The following is a 16,957-nucleotide window of genomic DNA, read 5'->3' on the forward strand; positions in this document are numbered from 1 at the left end:
ACCACTGCCTTGTTCATTCCTTGTCTGGTATCTGTCCCTTGTCTTCAATCCCACTTTGCAACCTGATTTGAGTCCCTTCCTCATAGCTTGCTCCAAGGTCATGAGCCTCCCTAAAAGCATCCCTGCTCTAGGCTCAGTCTCCTCCAAAACACTTTTCAGCTAAATTCAATCAACAAATATTTATTGACTACTGACCTCAAGTTATTATAGGCAAGTAGGGAGACATACTGGCATAAAGAAATAGGTATCAACATGTAGACATATAGTGGGATATATCTGTTGGTTAGTATTCTTTTGGTTGCACGTAATAGAAAACTCCAACTGGCGTAAGCTGCAAAGGGGAATTCATTAGCTCATGCAGTCGAAGAATGCATTTTGAATTTAGGAGGGGCATGATCTCATACAACAATCTCAGCGGTGACATTCCCGAATGTCTCATTTCTTTCTGGCTCTCTTCATTTGGGCTCCCTTCTCAGGCACCCCGGGAAGATAAGAAGGCTGCTGGCAGCCTCAGGCTTACCATGGACATGTGTATGTTTCTCTCCAGAACTCCCTGCCATGTCCCAGGGTTCACTCTGATTAGACAGCCCTGGCTCACAGCATTGCCTCTAAACTGGGGCTCGTTGGTGCTCTGATTGGTGCGATGTGGGTCCCAGGGGCGGCTGCTCCTGGAATGAGGTGGATCACAGACCTGCTGCCAGAGAAGAAGAAAGATTAGAAGCTAGGTAGATGAAAAACAGCAAACATCTCAGTAGTATGTGCAAGCCATAATGAGAATGTGGAGAAACAGGTGCCTCAAGCTGCAAGCAAGTCATGGAAGGTTAACTAGCAGAGGGTAAGCCTGGGTTCACTCTTGAAAAAAGAGCAGGAGTTTGCTGGGCAGACAGGAGGAGGGGTGAGAATGGCCCAGGCAGTCACAAAAGAGAATGAACTATGTATCCACATTTTTGTACCAGGCAGAATCCTGATTAAAAAGGTCAGGCTCTGGGGACATAGTGCCTGATTTAATTCCAATTCTGAAACTGACTAGCTGCATAATCTTGGCTGGTGATTTAACCTTAGGTTACTTAGCAGCTTAACTAACTCAGTTACCTAACCAAGGTGAGGCTTGTGCCTCAATTTTCCCATCTGTGAAATGGGAAAAATAGAACCGACATCACAGGATTGTTGTCAGAATTAATTAAAATGTGTGAATGTCTAAAGCACTTGGAATAAAGCCTAACACGCAGAAAGTGCTGAAAAGTATTGAATAACGTAAAATGTCTGTATTAATGAATGCTTGCTATAACCTCATTTAAAATAATGGCTTACAATTATTTCATGTAATTCAGTATAAACTTGGTTTTAAAAACTCCCAACAAGAGAAACACAAAACTTTATCTTTCACATGACCATTTATAGAGGGGACATTATATGTTGTGTAGGACCCCAACCCTTTTCATATATAAATTGCCCGCTATCCAGTCATACAGTTGGAAGCTGTTATCCCACAGTTGCACGTTTTATACAAAATGTAGTTTCTCTTTCCGGCTATTGTTTCCTAAGGTCTAATCTTACAGACTTATTTTTGCAAAACATTGCTTAATTTATCCCACCGGCCCTATGAGACAACCTGAGGCAAATAACCACAAAGGAAAAAAATTAACGGAATATATGCACTTGGCCTTGTGTTTGTTTTGTAAAGGCTGGGCTCTGAAATGGGGTCCGTAGTCCTGTTGTCATAGTCTGCGAGTTACATTTTCTTAACTGATTAATTAATTAATTAATGTGTACACGTTAGGGGCTTTGGACAGATGTCCTCATTATATTTCATTCTTTGGAAATCCTCCAGTCTCCACGCTTAAGAAACAATGCCTTTCCAAATGGCCTAAGCAGAAGGAAATATATCTTATTCGCAATGTTTTGTGTAGTAGGGGGAAGAAAGAAAGTTAGAAAAAGGGCCGTGGGAGGGCCAGGGTACAGAGCAATGCCCAAGAAGGATGTGCGCTGGGGTCTCACTGCCTGCGCCCAACCCCAGCTCTGCCTATTCTGCTCTAGCGACTTGAGCAAATGACTTATCAGAGCCTCGGCGTCCCCCTCTATACAATGGAGGTAGCAATGATGCCTACCTCACGGTAGTAGCCAGTCCCCAAGAAGGCTCCCAAAGATCCCTACCTCCTGGTGTTCATTGATTGGTGTACTCCTTCCTGTTCTCTCAGTGTGACCAACTGAAAGTGACAGGAGGGGTCGTTTGCCACTTTCAAGGCTCAGTGGTGCTTGTTTAAAGCTGGAAAGATGGCTTTCCAGTGGCTGCTAGTTCCTCCACCTCAAGTGGACAGGAAGCCTCAATGAATCCTGTCCTGATTGCCAGGCCAGGGTGAAGTGGGCCACCCCAATACACACAGGCATCTTGTGTAAAAGGAGATGATTCGGTTTTTTGGAGCTACATCTGAGGGTTCAAAGGAGTGTGAGATATTTTACTGAATTTGCCTTTGATATCTGAGTTTGCTCTTAAGCATCATCTTTGCTGGAAGGACTTTCCTTTTCAATTACCCACCCAAACTTGACACTTTCATTCAGGAGGGATTTCCAGAGAGGGATGGACACATGCACACAGCAATGATCTGGGTGTGGGCAGAGAACATTAAATCTCTGGTTTATTGATGTATCTGGTCTGCTTCACAGGTATGACTTGTGACATATAATCATGAACAGCTATATTTTGTTCTTCTTAGCGTTCCTTTAACTTTTCTCCATGGGCTAGTATTTTCCCTGCCCTTGGTTAAAGGCTTCTGCAGGCTTATGACTTTTCTAATCACTCAGGCAATTCTGAGTCTTAGGGTCACATTTCACAGGCGGCCGTCTCAATGCAGAAGTTGGAATGTGAGCATAGGGGAGGAACAAGAAGATGGCAGAACCAAGGATCCCCTACTCCAGCGTAAGGCGGGCAGTCTGATGTAACAAACAAAACTAAACCATGGTCATCAGCTCAGATCCGACAAGGTAGCCCCCGCCGCCACCACCATGCCAATCAAAATGATTAAGATGGTTACTTAGAATAACAATTTATGTCCATTATCGTTGATGAAGAACTTTGCCTTTAGTGTATTTCGTGCTTTGAGATATTTGTTAATTATGTTAACACGTGTAGAGAATTCATGAAGAAGCAAACACACATTTATTGAGGGTGTGCCCCCCAGTTTGTACTAATTGGTTAACAATACAGAGGAATTAGAGAGCCCTGCTCCATGTTTCCACGGCTGCCCCACTGCTCCAGGAAGATGCCCACTGACCTCTCCAGTGAACTCCTACAGCATGTGCTGAAGGGTCCTCCTACGTCCTCTTTAATTATTCAGTTTTCCACGCTGCTCTTTAGGGGTTTCATTGTATGGTCTCCATTTTCGCAGGAAGTTTATGAACTTCCCAAGGACAAGCAGGCATGCATGCTGCCTGTACCCATGAAAGGTGTCTGGTAAGACCCAAGAGAGGTAGTAATGCCTGCCATGAGGGCCCACGATAGGGCTAAGTTTGGGAGTTCTGCAGTTACCCCTCTCCAAGGGAAGGGGTGGGCAGTTTGGGGAAGGAGGGGAAGGAAAGATGGAAAAACTCACGAAAATCTGGAAGATTTGCTGTCACATTTCTTACAGAGAAGAAATAAAAGCCAAATCTATCACAAAATATCACTTGATTTCTAATGCTATATTAGCCTAGCCAATGACTGCTCTCAGAAATAAAGAGGAAGCATTTGAGGAGTGAGGGACTGAGAAATTCTGGGAACCCAAGTCCTCTTCCACAAGCAATAACCTCAGCACCCAGGGGCGTCTTTTCTTTCTGCCACTTTCCTTTCATTGTTCCTTCCACCCTCTCCTCCCTTCTTCGAGTCCTTTCACTTGGACTGTTTGGAGCTTTTGTGTGTGTGTGTTGAGTTGTGTGAGTTCTTTATAAATTTTAGATATTAACCCCTTATCAGATGTATCACTGAGAATGTGTTCTCCCATTCAGTGGGTTGTCTTTTCATTTTGTCTTTGATTCTCTTCTATCAGCTGGAGACCTGCCATGTCATTTGAACTGAGCTGGGTGCTGTGAGAGAGTTAAAGAGGTTGCAAGGTATGCCCGGGAGAAGCCTTTGGGAACAGAGAGAGGATGGAAGAAACAGAGAAACTAACTGGAAGGATAAGAAATACATACAGGTGATTCTCCTGATTTGCAGTGATTATAAAGTAGCTGCAAACACTGAATTAGAAAATCCTAAACTACTGCTCCCAGGGGAAATATACTAGGGTCCTGAGAACCTCTAGCAACAATGTTTTCATTAGCCAACCAATGCATAACCTTGTTTTCTGTGTCTTTCTCTCTAAAGACACCTTAGTCAATATATAGTTGACTTACGAAATTAAAGGTGTGGTCAACAGCACTGTGACTCATGCCTGAACGAAACTTATCTAGCACACAAAGTATCTCCATAGGCACTTCACAGCATTTCACCATTGGCTTAGAGGACATTTTACACAGCAAAATCACCAACAAAAAGCACACAAATATGAAAAGCAAGACACTAACTAGACCACAGAAAGGATACTTATCTACATTATAAGAAGCAGAAACAAGGAGACTGAGCAGATGGGGCTACGCACCTCGGGCAACTCAAAATTTTCACAGCTCTGCCTGTGTCCACAGATGACCATGAAGGGCGGCAAGTATTGATTTTAGGGTAACAAGTACAGTTTAGCAAGTAGAAAATTCACAAGTATGAAATTTGTAAGTAATGAGGGTTGACTGTATGTGTATCCACACACATATATACATATATGTGTATACAGTAGTCCCTTGCCATATTGCGGTTCACTTATTGTGGCCTCACTGTATTGCAGGATTTTTAAAAGTATTATATTTAATTATTGACCGCGGATTTTTCGCTCTATCGCGGGATTTTGCTGTACTGTATACGTATGTTGTTAAAGTCACATAGGTTTAAGAGTGTAGAATAAATGTAAGGTCCCTACTTTGCGGGGGTTCTGGAACGTAATACCCGCGATAAGTGAGGGAATGCTGTATATGTATATGAAGTTCCCATTAAGAAAAAATTAAGGATCCCTAATAGGAGGAAGGAAAATACACTGGGAAAATGTGTATGGAGAATGGGGCAGTGAACAGAGAGGAGAGCAGTGAGCTGGGGGGCACCTTCCAGCCCTGGGACCTGGATGAGCAAAGTTGGGCAATGAGGTGAGTCTGTGAGAAAGGAAGTGGAGGCGGGCGGGAGAAGGGGCTGTGCCGGAGCCCAGAGGAAGCAGCCTGGGAGGGAGGTAGAAGCCAGGTTAGGAGACACGAGGAAGTACGGGACTCAGCTTGAGAAATACTGAGATGCACGTCTGCAGAAGAAGGAAAGAGGAAGGTAACTATGTGAGTCTCTTATACAAGTTTTCTCAGCTCCAAATACCAAATAAAAGAGTCCTTTTATAGGAAATGACAAAATAGTAGGTAGTTCTTCAAACACGAATTTGTAGATGAGAAGAATGTTTAGGAGGAAAGCCTTTTAGGTTGGTCTTTGCTGAAAACCTATTTCACAAGTCAGTAGCAATAGCCTGCTCTGTTGGCAAAACAAGAAAAATTGGGTTCAAAGCCAATCAAGATGAGATAGAAATATTGCTTTTGAAAATGAAATCCTGTAGATACTTGTCAAGTTGCACTCGTGCTTTAGACAATCAGAACAAAAGGGATAAGTACCTGCTCTAAGAAAGTACTACTGGCTACTTAGCAGGGACAATATAAGCGGAGCTGGAATCGTTGAATCAGAAGAAAAGCAACAACGGTAAGGCTGAGTCTTGCAATCGCGCCACGCTTAAAAAAGAAACATGAAAATAAAGTATGATCTAGACCAGCAGTTGTGAAGAAATTGTTTCTGGTAACTTGAAAACGACTTCCCTCCTTGCTTGATCTACCTTTCCCCCTCACGCTGGCAGTTGGCTGGGTTTATGCTCATGACTACAGAACCTGGGTCGTTGTCATCGGTGAATTTTGGCTTGGTGCAGCGGCCCCAAACACTGAGTTTTGGCATGGGTCAAGGTGTCCAAACTCCCAAGTGGCATGTCAAAACCTGGCTACAATGTGTTCACCCAAAGACATGTTCTAGAATGCCTGTAGTAGCACCGTTCATGATAGCCCAGAACTAAATAAAAGATGCCCCACGTCCATCCACAGTAAAATGGGTAAGTTGAGTGCAGTGTATCCACATATGTAACACTACGCAGCAATGAGACTGTACAACCCAGAACCACGCACAGGAACTTGGGGGCGTCTCACAAACATAGTGAGACAAAGAAGTCAGGCATGAGAGGACCTACTGTATGTTTCCATTTGTGGAAAGGCAGTATTAACAGCAGAACAGACAGAAGTCAAATGTTAGTGGAAGTCAGGCAGTGGTTTTCCCCGGAGAGTGAGACTTCTAGAGGCTGGCAGGGAATGTGGGACGGTGGTAATGCTCTGTATCTAATCTTGGTGTTGATTGTGTTGCTGGTCCAAAGCCTGTGCACCCCAAGCATCAAAAGGTCAAAGGCAAAGCGTCAGTTTGGAGTCAGGGAAGGTTTATTGATTGAGAAGGCGCCAGCCAAGAAGGTGGGAGCCCTAGCCCTTCCTCAAATCCGTCTTCCAGCAGTGCAGCGCTTAGGCTTCTTTCAAGGCAGGGGAAGGGAACACAGGGAGGAGATGCTTCTGGAACACAAGCTCCAGCGGAATCCCTCTAAGGCGGTGGTTCTCAACCTTCCTAATGCCGCGACCCTTTAATACAGTTCCTCATGTTGTGGTGACCCCCGACCATAAAGTGATTTTTGTTGCTACTTCATAACTGTAATTTTGCTACTGTTATGAATCATAATGTAAATATCTGATACACAGGATGCATTTTCATTGTTACAAATTGAATATAATTAAAGCATAGTGATTAATAACCAAAACAATATGTAATTATATATGTGTTGTCCGATGGTCTTAGGGTGACCCCTGTGAAAGGGTCGTTTGACCCCCAAAGGGGCCACGACCCACAGGTTGAGAACTGCTGCTCTAAGGATTAGTGTGTCTGTGTGCAAGACAAGGCAGGAGCTTTTCTCCTGAAGGCCATGGGAACAGCGCAGGCTTGAACAGGATGGAGTCAGAGAGGCTGAGCATGTCACCTTGTTAGAGCTGCACTGCATGCTCACCTTATATCACACTTAAGACGTGTGCGCGTTTACGAATGGATAATGTGCCTCAATGAAAATGTTTTCAAAGTATTTACCACTAGCAACAAGGTGGTAGAGCATTCTCTGTCACAAGCAAACATATTGTCTGGTGACACTGGAGGACAAGGAGGGGTTCAGGAGGTGGCTTTCGCTTTGCCTCCAAGTCAACACAGAGTAAGGCACTGAGTAAAAGGATACCTGGAACCTCCTATGAAATCTCACTCATTCATTTACAGGGCCATTCATTCACGTGCACGACATGCTCAGGGAGGGATAATATGCCCTGTGGGGATCAGGAACCCTCCTACTGGCAGGGGACACTGACCAGGAAACTGGCCATGACGCCGTACAGGAGTTGCTGTGTTGGGGAGGACAGTAAGGTATTACGGGAGAACTGATTTGAGGTCCCAGAGCTGTGGACTCCAGGAAAAGCTGGCCTGGCAGGCTTGATTAACTCTTGGCACTGAGTTTCCTCCAACCCCCAAGTACTCCTGGAGCATGCAGATCACCTGGAGATATTATTAAAATGCAAATTCTGATCCTGTTGCAGGGTGGGGCATGAGATCCATCTGCATTTCTGATGGGGCTTTTAGGAGACAGGAAGCTGCTCGTCCTGTAATCACTCTCTGTGGGTAAGAGAGAAGGTCCTGTGGCCAGCAGTGATTTCTTGGGCTGGATCCTACCCGGCACAGCTTGATGATCTATCTTGTTTAGGTTAGTCCGTCCCAAAGGTACAAGCAGAGAAACAAAAGACAGACCAGTGCAGAAGGAGACACAGGGCCTGGCAAGGCTCTCCACCAGACCCTGTGTGCCGTCAGCCACAGTGGGGACAGGGAGAGAAAAAGGAAGTGGAAGGAGGGGGGGCAGGTGGGGTGGGGGTGTTGCCTACGCTGTTTTACAAAATTGGAAGAACTTTGACTTGTACTCCTTTCACTTCTGGCCTGCACAACCCCTAAACCTTTTCCTGACATGAAGAATAGACTAAAGATGTACATATAAACATTACATTCTTGCACAAGCAAAAACAGATTTAATAGAAAAATAAAGACATGGGCCAGGGTTGCCTCAACCATTTGGTGAGCTAAATGAAAAAAAGGTGGCTAAAATCATTTCTCACTCATTGGCAAGAAGACATGAAGAGCATCACATACACCTCATTCTGTTAGGGAAGGAACTTCTGCTAGGCTCCAGCCCAGACTGCAGGGAAGGAAGGCAGAGTCTTGAGGGGGAAGAGGAGAAACCTGCCAAGGAGCACTGGGGGACTGGGTGGGAGGTGGAAGCTTCCCACTTATGGAAGAGCAGCTGGAAGCAGACAAATGGAGCTTTGTGGACAAGTTTCATTCAGTATGGCCCGTGGAGGGGAGGACTCTGCAGAGCCACAAGGTGCCAGCTCTAGAGAGCTTGATGTCAACGGGAAGTCGCAGAGGCTGTTTTTATTTTTGTTTTCAGATTTCGGTTCTGGTAACCTTAATTTTTTTTAATATCAATCAATACGTTTTTGGGGAATAGGTGATATATTCACATACAACAAAATTCAAAAGGCTTAAGCAGTCCCTCAGTGGAGAGAGCAACTTCTCACCTGTTTCTCAGCCACCCTACTTTTCCTCCCCATAGGTAAGCCATGCCATGAGTTTTTTGAGAGTTTTTCCAGAAATATTTTCTATAGATATGAACAAATTGTATATATATTCTCCTCTCCCTTTTCTGCAAAAATAGGCACCCATAATCTTACTCTGTCAAATTCTCTTCCTACATTTCCCCTTATCTTTTTAGACATGTACCCTGATTTCCATCATCCTTTGGCTCTACACGAGCTCCAATCTGTTGATGCCACCTCTTCACAGTTTCTCATGCCCTGGTGTCCTCTCCTTGCCCAGCATGTACCTCTTCTTGGCTAAACCATCCCCAGGCAGTCACATCTTCTGATAAAAGTAGAGAATATCTACTGCAGATGTTGGTGAGACCATGAAGGATTTAAGCAAGATCGTGATATGATTAAATTAGAAAGCCTGCTCTAGCAGAAAATACAAGATACAGGGAAGAAAGACCTAGGTGATAAATTACATTTTTCAAACTTATGTAATAAGTAAAGTGGTGCCAAATTGATAGACAAGGGTAGGTATCTGGGTCCAAACGGATAAACCCATTCAAGTGAGACCAGGTGTCTTAGTGAAGACCGAGTTTCCTGTGAATGACAGAGAACCCGAAATAACACCGTCTTAAACAAAGCAGAAGTTTATTTCTCTCTAAGGAAAAGAAATCCAGGAGTGGGCAGTCTGCGGGGAAGGTCCATGATCACCACAGACCTGGCTGCTTCCAGCTCATACCTCCTTGTATGATGCTGCTCCACCACCCTCAGCACATGGTTCCAACCTCACGATACAGCGTGGCAGTTAGGAGTGCTAGTCATCAACTCTGCATTCCAGGTAACAAAATAGAGGAAGGGTTAAAAAAAAAAAAAGTCCCTATTAAGGACACTTCCTACAAGTCATAACTGACAATTCTACTTACTTTGGCCAGAACTTAGTTCCATGGCCATGACTGCAAAAAGGCTGGGAAATGCAGTCTTCTCAGAGGCCATGTGTCCAGCTAAACATCGAGAGTTTTACTACCAAGTGTAAAAAGAAATATAGATAGTGGGGAGACAACTAATGGTCTCTGCCACACCAGACGTATAACCTGGAGCAGAAGGAAGAAAGGCGGATTTTTATAATTCTGTGAAGCACTGGACTAATCTATGGGGTTCTGTACCCCAGAATTGTTCTTTCCCAAACATATCTCTGCATCTGGCCACTTGCCTGGATTCCCACTACTATGTCTACCTGAAAAGCCGCCCACCTCACATTTCTATGTTCAACTTTAGAGCCCTTATCATTTTTCCTATTAAAATATGTTCATTCTTCAAACCCCATCTCAGATGCTGTGTTGTTATTCCCAACCTCCCCGTCAGGATTAGAATTTGTCTCTCTGGAACTTCATTTATAGTTCTTCTTGGCCTTGGCCTTCATCTTAACGTCACGCTGCCTTCGGTCACTGGTATAGCTGTGTGCTACAGTGTAAATAACCCAACAGACAGAACAGAGCCTTCACCAACTCTATTCTAGGCGGCAGCAGTATAGTAGGATGCACTTGGTAAGTATCTGCAGATTGCATTGACTGCTTAAAGAAAGGAAAGGTCTGTGTGAAGTAAGGGGAAAAACAATTAGAAGTCTGTATACCCTTTTAAGGAAAGTGTTAATGCACCAACTGCAACTTCCTGAATTTCCTAAATATAAATGTATTTCAAAAACATATGGCCATCGCTAACGTTGTAAACTCTCTTTAGAGGCCCAGTTTAGTGTGGTCTGCTTCTCATTTTCCATGTTTGGTTGTTGCTCATTTTCTAGGCCTTCCTGAAAGCTCTTGCTAACAAGCAAGAAAAATAAGTATTAAAATAAAATAAACAGAATAAAAGCCAACCGAAATAATAACACTAGCTAACATGTGACAGATGCCGACTCTTTGCCAAACTGAGTGCTAAGCACTTTACCTACATTATCTCATTTAATTCTTTCAACAACCCCACGAGGCAGAGGTAGCTCGTTTATCTTGAGGGGACTGAGGCCTAGAGGGATTAAGTAACTTTTCCAGGTGAGCTGTAGAGCTGGAATACGTCCTGTTCATATAGCCCTGTAAATATATGTACTTTTTCCTTTCATAAAACGTTATATAAATTATTTTTTTCATCCTTGACAAAGTCTCCTTCTGTATATACACTCTGATATCATGCTTATTTTATAGAAGCAATGGGGAGCTTCATTTGTTTTAAAATCGTCGGCAGCCGTCCGTCTCGAGAGACGATGGTGTAGCTTCTTAAGAGTCTATCTGCACCGCCGAGAATGGCTGTGCAGTCCAACTCGGGAGTGACATGGTATCCGTCTCCTCCCGTGTTGAATCGACATCTTGCGATGACGCTGAAGCTACAGAGCCTGGGCAAGGTAATATGGAGGGTCTGCTGTTGCCCATGCAGCAGACCCCCCCTCTCTTCGCAGCTGAAGGGTCCAAGGGAAAGACGGAGTCGATACAGCTTGGCTTCAGGTGCGCCGCAGGAGTTGCCGGTGTTGACTACAACGTCAAACCGCCTTAGGGACTCCGGCTCCGGATTTTCTGTCGGGGTTTACTCCCTTAGCCTTTCCCCTGAAGAGGTATGCCGCAAGGCAGCGGAGGTTTTTTGGAGTCAGAGTTTTCCTTCTCTGCTGTACCCTGACTGGAAGATCGAACCAGCGACACTTAGCTCGCAGGCCGACGCTCAATCCACTGAGCTAAACCAGCCAGGGCTGTTTTAAAATATGCTTTATTGATTATGCTGTTACAGTTGTCCCAATTTCTTTTCCCTTTGTTCCCCTCCACCCAGTGACATCCCTCCCTCCAGTTGTCCCCCGACCCTTAGTCCATGCCCATTGGTTGTGCATATAGTTTTTCTCAACATCTTCCTGTCTACTCCACTCCCTCCTACTATGCTTCTTAATTCCTGCATCATCTCCCTCCCTTTTCCCCTTTTCCCTCCCTGCTGACCTCCCCTCCAAATGTTCCCCATACCTATAGTTCTTTTTCTACTCTCATTGCCTATTTAGTTTGCCTTTGTTTTGGGTCCCTAGCTTCTGTTGTTGGTTGTTGTGATACAGTTTTCATTTTAATGTTCATAGTTTTGATCCTCTTTCTCCTAAACCAGTCCCTTAAACATCTCATATAACAGTGGTTTGGATCGGATGAACTCCTTCAGTTTTACTTTGTCCTGGAAGCACTTTCTCTGCCCTTCTATTCTGAATGACAGCTTCACTGGATAGAGTATTCGTGGTTGTAGGTTTTTGCATTTCATTACTTTGAATATTTCTTGCCAGTCCCTTCTTGCCTGCAGAGTTTCTTTTGAGAAATCAGCTGACAGTCTTATTGGACCCCTGTGTATGTAATTCTCTTCTTCTCTCTTGCTGCTTTTAAGATTCTCTCTTTATCCTTAATATTTGACATTTTGATTATAATGTGTCTTGGTGTGGTTCTCCCTGGGTCCAGTTGTTTTGGAACTCTCTGTGCTTCCTGCACCTGTAAGTCTATTTCCTTCCCCAAATTAGGGAAGTTCTGCTTCATTATTTTTTCACATAATTTTTCAATTTCTTGTTCTTCTTCTTCACCATCTGGCAGCCCTATGATTCAGATATTGGCCTGCTTATAGCTGTCTGATAAGTTTCTGAGCCTCTCCTCATTTTCCTCATTTCTCATTTCCTCTTTCTGCACTGGTTGACTGTTTGTTCCTTCCCTATGTTCTGATCTGTTGATTTGACCCCTGGTTTTCTTGCCCTCACCACTAGTTTCGTATGTGTTTTTGTTCATGTCAGCAGGACTAGCCTTTATTCCTTCCCTGTCTTGTTTAAGATCTGCTGTTAGGTCTGTAAGCACTTTTATAAGCAAAGCTCTGAACTGTGCCTCAGAAAGATTTCCTATCTGCTGCTTAGTTAGATTGGAAATTCGCTGTCTGGTTAGCTGTGTCACTGGGATCTCTATCACGATCTGTGCCATCCTGAACAGTTTTGGGTTTACCTTTGCTTCCTGGGCAGAGCTGTCACACCTCCTATGCTATAGGGGGTGGAGCCCTGTGCACTCGTCACAACCGGGCATTTTCTGTGGGAGTGGGGATCCAAGATGGATTCCTGCTGTTCACTCTCTGCTGAGAGACTGGGATCCTCCTCCTCCATCCCCACCCCTACCGGGCCTCATAGTCCAAGGCAATGGGGGTCTGCCTTCCCCGGCTTTGGAATTGCAAGCTGACAAGTATGGTCTGCAGCTGGGGGTGTTCCCCAGGCGATTCTTGCCTCCCCATAAATACGGCTATCTGTGCTTACCGCTGTCTTGCCGCCGTCACTGCTGCTGCCGCAGACAACACAGCTTGACCTCTCCTCCCAAGCTTCGCCCCTCCTGCCTGTCCGGATGAGCGCCACTTCTTTATAACTTCATACGTTGGACTTCCATTTATTTTCTGGAACTTCTGGTTATTGCTGGTTTTGCGGTAGTTGTATTCCTTCTTAGTTGTGGAGGGAGATGAAGCATGTTAGTCTAGGCCTCCATCTTGGCCGGAAGTCTCCTGTGTTTGTTTGCTTCCGTGTCCCAGGCAGAGGGGTGGAGCCTTAGGGATTCATCAGTAATGAGCGACCTGTTTCACCACATTGTGGCTCTATATGCAGGGGAGGGGTCTGAGAGGGAACAATGCTGCTTGCCCAGCACTCACCCCTTTTCCAGGCACTTCTCTACTTCCGTATGGGACTGGCACCCCTCTAGCTGCTGCCCTGGCTGTCGTTCCCAGAGTGGGTGGGTCTGCGGATGTTCTAGGTCTGTGGGCGCCCTTTAAACAACCGGTCTCTGCTAAGAGACTGGCAGTTTCTGCCTCCGTTCCAACCCCCACTGGTTTGCACAGTCAAAAGCAATGAGGCTTGATTTTCTCCGGAGCTGGGACAGTGAGCTGCTCTGGTGAGGAGCTGGGAATGCTCCCCAGGTGCCTTTCCTGACTTTTTAAAACGTGTAACTGGACTTTCTGCCGGCCTGCTGCTGTTGCCACTGCTGCCACCACCACATCTTGTCCTCTCCGCCCAGGCTCTGCCCCTCCTACCTATCTGGATGAGTATTTCTTTTTTATATCCTTTTTGCTGAACTTCCATGCACTTTGATTTTCTGGAACTTCTGGTTGTTTCTAGTTTTGAGGTACTTGTATTCCTTCTTAGTTGTGGAGGGAGATGCAGCATGTCTGTCTATGCCTCCATCTTGGCTGGAAGTGGGGGCTTCATTTTTTAAAAACTATTCTCAAGCTACCATTGCCTATGAGTAACACTCCTATTGTTTGTGAAATGCTAATTTCGTACACTATATTTGGGGATCAGTGGTATCGATACTATTGCATCATATTTGTCACCCTATATTTGGTACCTGCTCATGAGCATGAGCAGTTTGCATGCAGTTCTTAGTGAGAGACGCCTCAGGTGGCTTGGCCATGTCAAAAGAATGGATGCAGGCCGTATTCCCAAAGACCTCCTCTACGGCGAGCTAGCAGAAGGCCAGAGGATGACAGGGTGCCCAAAACTGCGGTTCAAAGACATCTGCAAAAAGGACATGACACAATGCTCCATCAATCTCAACACATGGGAAGTTCAAGCAGACGACCGCCTAGCCTGGAGACTCGCGGTCAGACAAGGTACGTCCCGCGCAGAGGCTGCACGCAGCTAGGAGGCGGTCCAGAAAAGATCGAGGCAGAAGCAGCGTCAACAGCAGCAACAACAGCCATCTGCCTTCACCTGTAACAAGTGCGGCAGGGATTGTCACTCCCGAGTCGGACTGCACAGCCATTCTCGGCGGTGCAGATAGACTCTCAAGAAGCTAAGCCATCATCTCTCGAGACGGACGGCTGACGACGACGACGATATTTGGTACCACCCAGAACACTTTTAGGCCTCAAAAAATGTTTACAGATATCACTCATGTCAAGATTTTAGGCTCTATGAAATAAAGATGTATACAGATGTAAGGTATTGGGTTTCATAGTTGGAAATGTTTTTATTTTCTTTTGTCTCAATATTTGGGTATAAGGATATCCTCCTTATACCCAAATGTATAGCATCATTTTCTGTTGCTGGAGCCCAATTTAATTGATAGACCACTTTGCTACAGAATGAAGCTATGTGACACTCTCCAGTGCACAATTCCTCAGCTATCCCCCATGCTTTTTTTAAATCTTCAATTTTCTCTTCTCTAGAAACCCTTTCACTTCTACATTGCAACATGTTAAAGTTTCCTCTTCTTAAAAAAACAAACAAACTTTCTCAAGTTTCTCAACTTTCCCTCTATTCCTCTTTTATCTCCATTTCCCACGCTGGCCAAGCATTCCGACAGAACAGCCTGTGCTCTATTCCCCCTCTTCTCTTTTATTGCTCAGCCCACTGCTTGCTGGTGCACACCTTCAATTAAGCCACAGAAGTCAACAAAACCATCACCCCCCCACCTCCAACGTTTTGCCAAATCCCAATGAGACTTTTTACTCCTTATTTTAATGACCCTCGAGGCTGCACTTGACATTGCTGGTTGACTTTTTCTGGTTTATTTCATAAGTTCCTCTTACTCTAGCCCTTCCCCCCTTAAAAAATTTCAACTTTATTGAAGTAAAATTGAAGGTGATTTGATTGTGAAAGAGTTCCCCCAATCCTCCAGCCCCCTTTTATTAAAGGCTTGTGTTCTCCCAGCTTCCAGTCTCTTTTCACTGCTCTTTATACACTCTCCCTGGGCTGAACTTACCCACTGGCATAGTTGCAGGCACCACATTATGTGATGCCTTCATGTCAACTCCAAATCGCCCCAGAGCTATGGACTCATAGGCACACCAAGTGACTCATAGACATTTCCACTTTGATCCCCATATATTATCAAATTCCATATGTCCAAAGTTAAACTTAGATCTTTTCTACCTGAATTTGTCCTCTTCCTATAATTACCCAGCCATTGACACCAAAAACCTGAGAATCACTTTGGGCTCCTTCACAATCTCAGAATCCATTTACCTAAGTATACCTTCCCATCCTTCCTTCCTCTCTATCCTTGCTACTTTCCTTTGTTAGGCCTCCAGCATCTTCCTGGACTGCTTGAGTAGTTTCTTACTGCCTTTGACTTTCAGACCCATTCTCTGAATACTACCACTGTTCTTTTGATAACATAAATCTGACCATGTCCCTCCTCTGCTTAAAGTTCTTCAGTGGGTATACCCCATTCAGGCTTTCAGGACTAAAGTCCCGGCTGCCTTAAAGTCCTTGGAGACCTACACTCCAACAATTTTTCCACTTTCAACTCTGAGGTCCCGTGGTAAAGGCAAGCGCCATCCATCAATCCTTCCTCATCTTTTTCTGAAGCTGAGCTAGATGTCCTAGTTCTGCTTTCTCCTGGCGGCCAATGCACACTCATAACACAGGACGCTCTCATTACAGCATATGGAAATATTCTTCCTAAATTTCTAAGATGGAAATGTTGGATTATTCTGTCTTAGATCTCCAGAGTCTGGAAATGTACATAATAAACACTTAAAAACAAAAAAACTTTGTTGACTGATAGAACTGAGCTCACTTTTTTTACTGGAGTGCCAACATGGCAAACAAGCAACAAAACAGCTTTTAAAACATAAATCTTACAGCTGCCTTAATGTGGGTTCTTTCTTTCACACTAGCTTGTGCAAAATTTGTGAACATTTTCACTTTCAAGTGTTTTCAAGGAGGGAAGAAAAAAAAAAAAAATAACACCCAAAACATTAGTGTCTCCCCGTCGGGGAATCGAACCCCGGTCTCCCGCGTGACAGGCGGGGATACTCACCACTATACTAACGAGGACTCACACATGTAATGGGAATTTCTGACAAGCTACTTTTCTGTTTCACTCCCCCGGGCTCTTGCAATTTACATCTACAACTAGGCTTTACATTTTTATTGCCATTGCAGTTTCTACCGAGATTAAGTGGAACTAAAATGAAGGCGTTCGATTTTATACTAGCTCCACTCCACTTATCATTTCCGTCTGCTCCCATTTCCCTCCTCCTCCTCATTCAGGAACAACCTCAAGCTCCTCTGCTCCGTCTTACACATACACTCCCAGGGTGCAAAGAGAACACCTTGTCGAGCTGCATCATGGAACTTGTAGTTCCATCCATGCCGTTCCCCACGCTCCTCTAACTTTAAGAAACTTCCTTTCCCGGCAGGCGCCGGAAA

General features: G+C 44.7%; 1 protein-coding gene and 1 non-coding gene across 2 annotated transcripts in view; one reads left to right on the forward strand and one right to left on the reverse strand.

The window, feature by feature from the left end:
• CDK17 (cyclin dependent kinase 17) overlaps positions 1-16,957 on the forward strand; it is a 397,794-nt gene that overhangs the window by 257,961 nt on the left and 122,876 nt on the right. The window lies entirely within an intron of this gene.
• Positions 16,511-16,582, reverse strand: TRNAD-GUC (transfer RNA aspartic acid (anticodon GUC)). The gene has a single exon. It is a non-coding gene; the product is annotated as a tRNA-Asp (tRNA).

This window comes from Furipterus horrens, unplaced genomic scaffold (genome assembly GCF_987537825.1).
Source record: "Furipterus horrens unplaced genomic scaffold, mFurHor1.1.pri manual_scaffold_4, whole genome shotgun sequence".
In the NCBI taxonomy this organism is placed as follows: Eukaryota; Metazoa; Chordata; class Mammalia; order Chiroptera; family Furipteridae; genus Furipterus; species Furipterus horrens.